This window comes from Ictidomys tridecemlineatus, chromosome X, assembly GCF_052094955.1.
Source record: "Ictidomys tridecemlineatus isolate mIctTri1 chromosome X, mIctTri1.hap1, whole genome shotgun sequence".
Lineage (NCBI taxonomy): Eukaryota > Metazoa > Chordata > Mammalia > Rodentia > Sciuridae > Ictidomys > Ictidomys tridecemlineatus.
In genome coordinates, this window is record NC_135493.1 from 81,033,343 (window position 1) to 81,045,578 (window position 12,236).

The window sequence follows — 12,236 nt, forward strand, 5'->3', positions numbered from 1 at the left end:
TGTATAACAGAGTCACTTTTCTCACTAAATTATTTTTGTTTTGGAAAATATATTCTTCATAAAAACCTTGTGTGAAATTAATATATTTATTATTGTTATTTTGAAATGGATATATTTAAACTTTTCTAATTTTAATTTCTTTTTCTTTTTTGGTGGTACTAGGGACTGAACACAGGAACTAGACCATGCTAGGCAAGTGTTCTACTAGTGAGCTACATCCCCAGCTTTTTTTAAAGTTTATTTTTAGACAGTCTCACTAAGTTACTAGGTTGGCCTCAAACTTGCTATCCTCCTACCCCAGCCTCCTGAGCCACTGAGCCAATGCATGCTGCTTCCTCAGTTTTAATTTATAATACAGCAAATATCAATTGATATTTTATATTTAATATCAATATTAAATATTGATATTAATATTAATTGATATTTGATAATATTTTATATTAGCCCACATAAACTAATGTTATTTGGGGTCTGCAATGCTTTTTAAGAATGCAATCTGGGCACAATGGCATGGGTCTATTGTTCTAGCTATTCAGGAGGCTGAGGCAGGAGGATTGCTTCAGCCCAGGAATTGGAGGCCACCTGGGCAACATAGATGTGTCTCAATTGAAAAGGTGGAGACCTAAAAAAGGGGGACCTAAGACCAAAAAGTTTGGGAACTGCCCTTTAGAGCAATCCTTGCATATGTGTATTGAGAAACACGACAAAAATATTCACAAAAGCCTGTTTATGATAGCAAGAAACTGAAAACACAAACATAGGATGAATATGTTGAGATGTATTTATATAATAGAATATTGTAAGGAAATAAAAAAATGACTGTACTGTAGCTACATGTATCAATGTTGATGAGACTCAGGAAACTAATGCTGATTCAAAATATTCACCAGAAATATATTTCTATAAAGCTGAAAAACATGAAAAAATTAAACAATATATGGATACAGTAGTATGTTGTAAAATCATACAGAAAATGATTGAAAAAGGAAAAATTCTGGACAGCAGTTACCTCTTAGGGAGGAGAAAGAGATGTGACTAGTAAGGGTTCCATAGTGGGGGTTGTCACTAATGCATGATCTGTTTTTGAACCTGGGTGTTAGGGGAGTCTATAGGAACTTATTGTTTATTCAAATTTTACAGATAATGTATATTTTAAATTTTATAATCTGTATCATTAAAATCATTAATTTTTAATGTACAGTACTAGTTGGTTAGAGTGTAATGGGTATGTAGATTGTTACTGGACCCTCACTGACATCAAATGGAAGGGAACACCTATCTCTACCCCACTGAAGTATGACTAGGTGTGTAGAAAATTCTCTTGAGCAACTTGGCTACAAAGAGGAACAGAGCCCTGGGAGACAGGGTAATGGTAGTGTTAGGGTCAAAGTATGATTTTTTAAAGATGGGAGTTAGTGGACTATGCTTGCTTCTGGGAATGATCCAGTAGAGAGGGAGAAAGGGAATAATGCAAGGGAAAGGAGATGTATGGGTCAAGATTTGGGGTACCACACCTCAGAGAGGAGGAGATCCATCCTCGAACTTGTCCTGCCCTAATTTCTTCATCATAACAGGAAGGAACAAGAAAATGAACACTGACACTGGTAGGTTTAGAGATTCAGTGGTGGGAAGATGAGAGACCTGTAACAATTCTCAATGTCTGATGGTTGGTTTCTATTTTGTCACTGAAGCATGAATAAAGGTCATTTTCTATAAAGAGAATAGAAATGTTAGTCTTTCTTAAAAGTATGGTTGATTGAATTTTTTTTCTATTGATAGCTTAGAAAAGTTTCAGCTTCACAACAATAATATCTTACACTTGTTTGTGGTACTAAGGGTTGAACTCAGGGCCTTTTCCATGCTAGGCTGTTTGTTTTTTAACCACTGAGCTATCTTACCTCAGCCCTATCTTACACATATTTAGGACTCCTGTCAAACTTGGTAGAACCTCTGTTCATTTCTTTCAGATATGAGTTGAAGATTTAGGGACAGGATATTTTTGTTGTTCATTAAACAAGGACTTGAAGGGACCTGTGTAAATGAGGGGTCCTGAAACTTAAGCTTCATTGACTTCTATGTAAATCTACCTCTGGCCTCTTAAAACTTCCTCCCCTTCTAAGAATCTTATTTTATTTTCTTTGCTTTTTCCTCAGTTTTCCCACAGGACTTTCCAGTTTCTCTGAAATAGCTAGATTTGTCTCTCCTAGTAGATGGTTAGAACTCCAGAGAATAAGGAGTCTGGATACACTTACCCTAGAGGCTCTGCAGTTCTCCTTTAGCAAGCTGTCATGGAAGAGGTAAGGCATCATGGTCAAACATAAAGGCTTTAGAGACTGGCAGACTAGAATTTTTTGTGCCTCAGGTGCATGGAACAGGATTCATTCCAATCCTTGCTCTATGATATACTCTCACCATTGGTCCTGGCTCCTCTGTGTGACTTTGGACAAGTTACTTATCATTTGAAGTGTCACTTTCCTCATTTGTAAACTGTGGGTGCTAATAATAAAACCCACATTGGCGTTCTGAGGATTTGATGATATAATCCACACAAATGCATGCACAGTCTCTACTAACTAACACTTAATAAACAAGAACCCTCTCCATAAATGGCACTCTATTATGGGTGTAGGCTACATTAGTGAATAACAAAGGCATGGGCCCTGCCTTTCTAAGTTCATAGTCCAGTGGGCCCCTTGCATCCAGTACTGGCCCTAATATAGCCAAAAGATTTGTGAATAGTTATTGTATTGAACTGAATTTTTTTTGTCTATGTTTCTCTATCATTTGCCTGTCCCCCAGCCCAAGTTCTCCATCACTGTCACCATCTCTCAAACATTCCCCAATCTCTCTATTTTATTTTCTCTTGTCATTTTGTTTACATATGTTTGGCTATTTCTTTTTCCTGTCCCTCCTATTCTCTCAAACTTTCTCCTTGTTCTTGCTGTCTCACTTTCTATATGTTAGTTATGTTGGGGTACACCTTGTCTCCCATCTTGCCCCTAATTCACGGTCCTCATCTTGGTCAATGTCTGTCCTTATATTTGTAACCCTGTTGCTCTATCTCATCTGTTTCTGAATTTCTGTCTTTTCTGTTTCTCTTTCAATTTCCTTGGCTCCTGTCCTCCTGACCCCTATCATTCTGTCCTTACTTATCTTATCTCGGCTGTCTTTCAGTCCTTATTTTTCTAATTGTGTTGCTGCATTCATCTGTCTGTTCTCCACCTGTCTTTCTCTGGTCTCACCTTTCTGTCCCAATTTCTATATCTCTGTCTTCATTTTTCTCTGCCCCCTTCACATTTTTTGCTTCTATCTCTTTGTCACTGATGGAATAATTAATCCTAATCCTTGGTTCATGACATATTCTCATTATTGGGTCCAAGCTGGGGCTTCACTCCGTGCTCCTCTGTGTGACCTTGGGCAAGTTGCTTATCACTTGAAGTGTTGCTTTCCCTATTTGTAAACTGTGGATGATAATAATAAAACCTACATCAGAGTTCTGAGGATTCAATGATATAATCTACACAAATACATTCACTGGTGCTAAACTGTTTGAATTCCAATGCTAGCAGTGCCACTGACTTGCTGTGCCTCAGTGTCCTCATCTGTAGAATATGAATAAGAATAGTACCTGCGCTTCATAGTATTACTATGAGGATTAAGTGAGTTTTAATATTAAGCACAGCTTGTAGAATGATGCCCCACATAGAACAAATGCTCAAAAATGTTAGCTGCAATATCAGCATCTTCCTCCTTATTGTCACCAACGTGTTTATTTCCATCTTTGTCTATCTAATCCCAGTTACCCCCTCACAATCTGTCTGGTTCTGTTATCATCTCTGTGTCCTCTTTTTGTGTGTGTGTGGTACTGGGGATTGAACCCAGGGGTGCTCTACTACTGTGATACATCCCCAGTCCTTTTTAATTTTTGAGGCAGGGTCTCACTAAGTTGCTTAAGACCTTGCCAGCTCAGGCTAGCTTCAAACTTGCAATCCTCCTGACTCAGCATCCGAAGTCACTGGGATTACAGACGTGCTCCACTAAGCCTGGCATGTGCCCTCACTTTCAATGGAGTTGCTTCTGTGACCCCAATCTCTATCTCCTCCTATATTCCTACCTAATTTCAGTTAGACTCTCTTTCTTTACCCTGCTTACTTCATTTCTCTGCATATCTTTACCCATCCATCTGTTTCTTTAATCCCCATTTTTTTATAGTCTGCTTCTACCTATCAAACCCTATTTCTTGGTCTCTCTTTGTCTTTATCTATCTGTTCCTGTTCCCATATCAATTTACTTTTAAAAATCTTATATTCTTTGTCCCCATCTCCCTGTGTCTTCCTCTGGCCACTCTGAACAATTAAATTGGAATTGGTCTGGTAGATAATGTAGAGCTATAAAAGGATTCAGGAGGAAGAGGTAGGCCTGGCAAGAGGCAAGTGGCAGGGTGTGGAATTTCATGGCTCTGCCAAAACCTCCTGAAAGATGTGGCCTCCGAGGTCAAGGTTAGCAAAACCCCCCTCAAATCAGCCTCTTGAAGAAAGACAAAGAATGCTGCATTTATTGGGAGGACCAGGAAGGGGTATTTTTCTGAGTGAAATTCCATCCGGAAGCTGGAATCCAGAGCATTTCCTGTTGTAATGTTTCTTCCAGACTTAGAGAGTCTGAACTTGCCACGTAGCATGTGCACTCCATATATATATACTTCAACAGTGAAACAGAGATGCATACACCATCTACCACTGTTAGAGACCCAGGCACATGCAGAGACATACAGATACACATATGATCACAGATTCTCACAGACGCAGTCAGAGGCATGGAATAGTACACAGAATGAATCATCCACTTGCAGAGATACAGATGCACACCAGGACATTGAAGGACCCATGAAATTACCCCCTTGCAGCTCAGGGATCCATGTAGATACTGAAGAATAGCTACAGAGCGAATCATCCAGCCAATTTCCCGTTGAAAAACTGTTCTCTTTCAGTCTTATATTTTTGTATAAACAGAAGCACAGCAGAACATCATGTATAAACACACACATTCATAGAAGAGTACACAATCATATACAGTCCCAAATATTCAAAGCCAGAGAATCACACATAGCCATTTTTTTCTTTTTGCTCAAAGTGCAAAAGGAGCCAAACTTCCACTGGCCCCCAAATGACAGGCATGCTGCTCCTCTGGCGCTCCCCTCTCTGTGAAGGCACTGCCAAGGACTTGAGCCAGAAACCTGACTGTTAGGAACTAGACAGAAATAATCTGAAAAATCAGATAAGAATTTTTCCCTTGAGAAATAGAAAATGACAAAAATGATATAGAAAAAAATACAGAAATTGAATAGACCACTAAGTATTAATGAAATTGAAATGGTAGTCAAGGAACTCCCATCCCACCTCCAATCCAAGCCCAGATGGTTTTATAGGTGCATTGTGCCAAAATCTCCAAGAAACTCTTTTATTTTTTATTTATTTTATAGGATGCTGAGGATCAAACCTAGGACCTCATGTATGCTAGGCAAGCACTAAGCTACATCCTTAGCCAACTCCCTTCTTATGGAAGTTATTCCAGAAAATAGAAGAGGAGAGAAAGCTGCCTGGCTCATTTTATTAGTCTAGTAGAATCTTGGAATGTTGATTCTAAAACCAGATAAGGAAAATAAAAGAAAATAAAATTATAGGTTCATTTCTCTTATGTGAAAATCTCAAATGAAATATTAAATTATAGAACCCAACAGTATGCTAAAAATATAAGATGATCAAATGGAATTTAGTTCAAAAATTAAAGGAGAATTAGTTCAATCTTAGAAAATCTATCAGTGCAATTCATCACATTTTTGGTTATCTCAATTAATGTAGAAAAATCATGTCGTACACCTATAAACAATAAAAATCATTAGTAAATTAGGAGGCCAATTTCATAAATTGGTTAAGGTTATGTACTCAAAATTTACATCATACTTCATATTAAATGAAGAAATGTTAGATGTATTTCCTTGAAGATCAAGAAAAAAACTAGATATTTACTTTCACCAATAACTGTTTAATACAGAACTGAAAATTTTGGTCAAGACTATATGGGGAGAAGGGCTGGGTATGTGGCTCAAGTGATAACGTGCTCACCTGGCATGCACGGGGTGCTGGGTTCGATCCTCAGCACCACATAAAAATAAAATAAAGATGTTGTGTCCACCGAAAACTGAAAAATAAATATATATTTTTTAAATTCTCTCTCTCTCTCTCAAAAATAAAGACTATATGGGGAGAAAAAGAAATGAGAGATGTGAGGGCTAGAAGAAAATATATTAAAACGATTCAACAGACATTATTAGAAGGTTGCCAGATATAAAATCAACTTATAAAAATCAATAATATGAGCCAGCATGGTGTCACATGCCTGTAATCCCAGCTACTCAGGAGGCAAAAGCAGGAGAATTGCAAGTTTGAGGCCAGCTTTGGTAGCTTAGTGAGATCCTATCTCAAAATAAAATAAAAAGGTCTGGAGGTATAGCTCAGTAGTAGAGCACCCCTGGATTTAATCTCTAGCACCACCACCACCAAAAAAAAAAAAAAAAATCAATAACATTTTTTTACTTTAGTAAAAAACAATTAGGAAAATGTAATAAAAAAATAATACACTTAAGTAGGGAGTGGTGGTACATGCCTGTAATCTCAGCTACTTGGGAGACTGAGGCAGGATGATGGCAAACTCACAGCCAACTGTTTCAAAATGAAAAAAAAAGGCATAGTGATATAGCTCAGTGGTAGAGAGGCCCCAATTCAATCCCCAGTACTGCCAAAGGAAAGAAAAAGACACTTAAGATTAATCACGCTGGCATGGTGGCGCATGCCTGTAATCCTAGTGGCTTGGGAAGCTGAGACAGGAGGATCCTGAGTTCAAAGGCAGCCTCAGCAATGGCAAGGTACTAAGCAAGTCAGTGAGAACCTGTCTCTAAATAAAATACAAAGTAGGGCTGGGGATGTGGCTCAGTGGTTGAGTGCCTCTGAGTTCAATCCCTGGTACCAGGAAAAAAAAAAAAAAGATTGATCACTAGTTCAAAATATGAACTTTTTTTTGTTGTCCTGGGGATCAAATCCAGGCCTGTTACTTTACCACTGAGCTACAATCCTAGTCTTTAACTTTTCTGGATGTCAGGATAACTATAAAAACAAATGTGAGAAGAGGCTATGCAGCAAAAAACTTTTAATATATAATATATATATATAAAGAAAGTTTAAAAACTATTATGACAAATCTTTCCTATCAATAAATACAAATGGTCTTAGCTCATTGGATCACCAAGCAAAATCCAACTGCTATATTCAAGCATGTTAACTAGGGCCAAGGATGTGGCTCAATAGTAGACCACTTGCCTAGCAAATGCAAGGCTCAGGATTTGATCTTTAGCAATAAATCAATATCTATCTTTCTATATAGAGATAAACAACTCAAATAAATTGATTCCAAAAGGTTAAAAATAGAAGAATGGGTTGATACGATGGTGCACTGTAATCCCGGTTACTTGGGAGGCTGAGGCAGGAAGATTGAAAATTTGAGTTCTGGACAAGTTAGCAAGATGTTGTCTCAAAATAAAAAAGGGGGGGGATGGAGATGTGGCTCAGTGATATAACACCTCTTGGTTCAATCCTCCATATCAGTTAAAAAAAAAAAAAAGAAAAAAGAATGGGCACCAGGTACCATGGGGCAAGTACCAGCAGCTCTGGAGGCTGAAGCAGGAGGATTGCTAGTTCAAAGCCAGCCTCAGCTACTTAGCGAAGCCCTAAGCAATTCAGTGAGACCCTGTCTCTAAATAAATATAAAAAGGGCTGGGGATGTGGGTTAGTAGTTAAGTGCCCCTGGGTTCAGTCTCTGGTTTTAAAAAGGAAAAAAAAATAGTGGGCAAAGATGTACAAGACAAATGCAACTGAAGAAAGCAAATAATGCAATCTTAATATCAGACAAGTTAGGAACTCAGAAGAAAAAGCACTGATTTATTGTGAAACTCACAAAAAACAAGGAAAGACTGGGAAACTGTCACATATTGAAGCAGACATGATCATTAAATGCAATATGGTATCTTGAATTTGAGCCTGGGATAGAAAAAGAATGCAGTGGAATAACTGATGAAATCTGAAAAAAATGTGGACATTTTAGTTAATAGCAATGTACCAGTGTCAATATCTTAGTTTTTGACAAATGTAGTTATACATGATGTTAACAGAAGGGAAAACTAGGTGAAGGGTATATGGAAATTCTGTATTACCTCTGTAAGTTTCTTATGAATATATTTTTTAAATAAAAGGTTATTTCAAAAAAAACATTGTGACAAAGAAGGCCAAAATTTACAATGAAGATATAAAAATTTTGAATATTTTTGAACCAAATAACATAGCAACTGTCAATGAAATTAAAATGAGATTCAGAGGCCAAGAGATAGTAAATTGAAACACATTAAAACCAAGAGAAATTTAACTCACCTTTTTCATTCCAGGACAGATTAAAGTAATAGAAAATCCAGTAACAACATAGAAAACTTAAACAACAAAGTCAATATTAGGCCAAGAATAAAAATCTCAATAAATTCCAAAAAGTAAACAGAAGATATTTTTCTCTAATCACCACTGGAAAAAATAGAAGTTGATATAAATGGATCTTTTTTTTTTTTAGAGAGAGAGAGAGAGAATTTTTTTTTTTTTTTTTTAGTTTTCTGCGGACACAACATCTTTGTTTATATGTGGTGCTGAGGATCGAACCCAGGCTGCACACATGCCAGGCGAGTGCGCTACCGCTTGAGCCACATTCCCAGCCCATGGATCTTTTTTTGACCATGCAAAAACTCAAAACAACTCTAGGATCAAAGGAGAAACTCAAGCCAAAATTGCTCAATTTTCAGACAATAGTGGTATTGAAAAACTATATATCCAGAATCTATGGTACAGTGAAAGCAGTGATCAGAGGAAAGTTTATAGCCTTAAAATACTTATATGAAAAACATGGAAAAAAGTAAATGAATAAACATTAGACTCAAAGAGTTAGACAAAAAAAAAAAATCCTAGCAGCTTGGGAGGCTGAGGCAGGAGGATCATGAGTTCAAAGCCAGCCTCAGCACAAGAGAGGTGCTAAGCAACTCAGTGAGACCCTGTCTCTAAATAAAATACAAAATAGGGCTGGGGATGTGGCTCAGTGCTTGCTTGATTGGCCCTGAATTCAATCCCTGTACCCAAAATTAATTAATTAATTCAAGGAGAGCAGAAGGAAAGAATTAACCAAGATAAAAACTTGAATCAAAGAGTTAGAAAACATCTAGATAACAGAGGATGAATGAATAAATGTACTGATTCTGTGAAAAAGAAATATATAAGCTCTTAGATAATGTAGTCCAGAAAAGAAAAAGAAAAGCACCAATATACAAAATAAGAAATTAATAGATGAACAGAACTATAGCAAGTAGACTTTTAAACATCAAAAAAGACTTCACACAACTCTACACAAATGGTTTTAAAGACCTAGGAGAAATGGATAATGTAGTAGAAAAATATAACTGAAAATTCCAAACAGAAAAAATATAGAAAAAATATAACTGAAAAATATAACTGAAAATTCCAAACAGAACCATTTCCTTGGAAGAAATAGAGAAAGCTTTAAGGAGCTATGCACCTCCTAAAAGTATTAGACCAAGATCTTTTCACAAGGGAAAGTTCATTAATATCAAACAACAGATAATCCCAATGCTATTTTTAAATTTTTAGATCTCAATGCTATTTTTATTTTTTGAGCCTAAAGGAACATTTTGTGTAGTGCTGGGGACCAAACCCAGGACCTCATGCATGCTAGGAAAGCAATCTACTAGTGAGCTGCAACCCCAGCCCCCAAACACGTTAAAATCTTTTTATGAAGTAAGTATAATACTGATGCCAAGATCTGACACAGATTCTACAAGAAGCCAGGTACAATGGTACATGCCTGGGATCCCAGTAACTTGGGAGGCTGAATCACAGGTTCAAGGCCAGCTTCAGCAATTTAGCAAGACCCTAAGCTGGGGCTGGGGTTGTGGCTCAGTGGTAGAGCACTTGCCTTGCATATGTGGGGCCCTGGGTTCAATCCTCAGCACCACATAAAAATAATTGAAATAGAGGTATTGTGTCCAATTACAACTGAAAAAAAAAAGACCCTCAGCAACTTAGCAAAAACCTGTCTCAAAAAGTAAAAAGGACTGTATGTAAATCACAAAGATTTACATCAGGTTGTGATTTACATCAAGATTCATAAGTAAGGACTAAGGACTATGTGGAGTTTATTCCAAGAATGTAAGAATCACTCAATATTAGGAAATCCATTAATACACATTATTAAATCTAGGTAGAAAATTAATATCAGCATCTCTAGAGATGTCAAAGATTTGTTTGACAAAACTCAATATTATTCTTTTTAAGGAAATTTCAATAAAAGAAATATATCGCTTCTTCTTTATATGATGTTTTATCTCTTTCTTTCTGTTGATAGATTCATAGATTTCCCCAATTCATCATTTTACTTAAGCAGAAAATACTCCCAGCATTTATATGTTAAAATCAGAATTCAGGTAATGGTATTTACTTACTTTCTCTACTATAAATTTAACATTGTATTGGAGGTAGTAATCATTGCAATTAGAAAAAGAATAAATTAAAAGTATATAATTGGAATGGAGGAGACAAAGCTATTACTATTTATATGATAAGATTATAGAGCCAGAAAACTCAAATGAACCAATAGAAAAACTACTACAAATGAGAAAAATCAATAAGGTAGCAAGATATAAAATTAATATATAGAAATCATCCATTTGGAAGATGTATAAAAGAAAAGGCTACATCTATTAAAGAAGAAAGATATAATAACTAGAAATATTAAAAAGAAATGTCTAGCTGGGTGTGGTAGAACACACCTGTAATCCAAGACTCTTAGGAGGATGAAGCAGGAGGATCACAAGTTTGAGACCAGCCTAGGCAACTTAGTGACACCCTGTCCAAAATAAAAAAGGGATGGGGATGTGGCTCAATGGTAGGAGTGCTTGCCTAGTATGTGCAAGGTCCTAGGTTCAATCCCCAGAACTGCCAAAAGAAAAAAATTATGTCTCAAATCTTTGTGAGAAATATTTATATCACCCTAAAGAAAAATATAGAGGTACTCCATGTTCTTATAAAAATTCAAAATCAGGGCTGGGGATGTGGCTCAAGCGGTAGCGCGCTCGCCTGGCATGCGTGCGGCCCGAGTTCGATCCTCAGCACCACATACCAACAAAGATGTTGTGTCCGCCAAGAACTAAAAAATAAATATTAAAAATTCTCTCTCTCTCTATCTCTCTCTCCTCTCCCACTCTCTCTTTAAAAAAAAAAAAAAAAAAAAAAAAAAAAAAAAAAAAAAAAAAAAAAATTCAAAATCATAAAGATGTCAAATTAGTTGCTTTTTTTTGAGATGGGATCTTACTATGTTGCCCAAGCTAGTCTCAAACTCCTGGGCTCAAGTGATGCTCCTAACTCAGCCTTCCAAGTAGCTGGGACTACAGGTATATCACTGTGCCTGTTCAAATTAATTTATAAATTCAGTGTAAGCCCATTAAAATATTTACTTTTTCTGAAATTAGAAAAGCTAACTTTAATGTTGATAAGGGAAAATAATAAGGGGCTGGGAATGTAGCTCAGTGGTGGACTGCTTACTTAGAAATACATTACTCCAGTAATACATAACACACACACAAAGCAAGCACGGTCAGGATATCTCTGAAAGGAAGAACAATGATAGGGGATTCCTGCCATAATAATGATTCACTAAAAAAATAAACCTGTCTCTGTTGATTTCAACTGGGTTAGCTGGCATGTGCCTGTACTTGGTTGGTGGCTTGGTCAGAAGTAGATTGCTATAGGATGCATCAACTGGGATGACCAAGTTCATTTTATTTATTTTAGTTTTAGGTGGACACAATATCTTTATTTTTTATGTGGTGCTGAGGATTGAACCCAGTGCCTAATGTATCCTAGGTGAGTACTCTACCACTGAGCCACAACCCCAGCCCCCAAGTTCATTTTTACGTCTTTCACAGTCCTCCAGTAGGCTAGCGTGGGTATATATGGCTGTGGTAGAGGTCCAAGAGAGGAAGCAGAACATGTAAGAAGTTTTTTTCTAAGTCTGTGTTTATAACAAGATTTCTACTATCCTGTTAGTTAAAGCAAGTCACATGGCCAGACAGTGTGCAA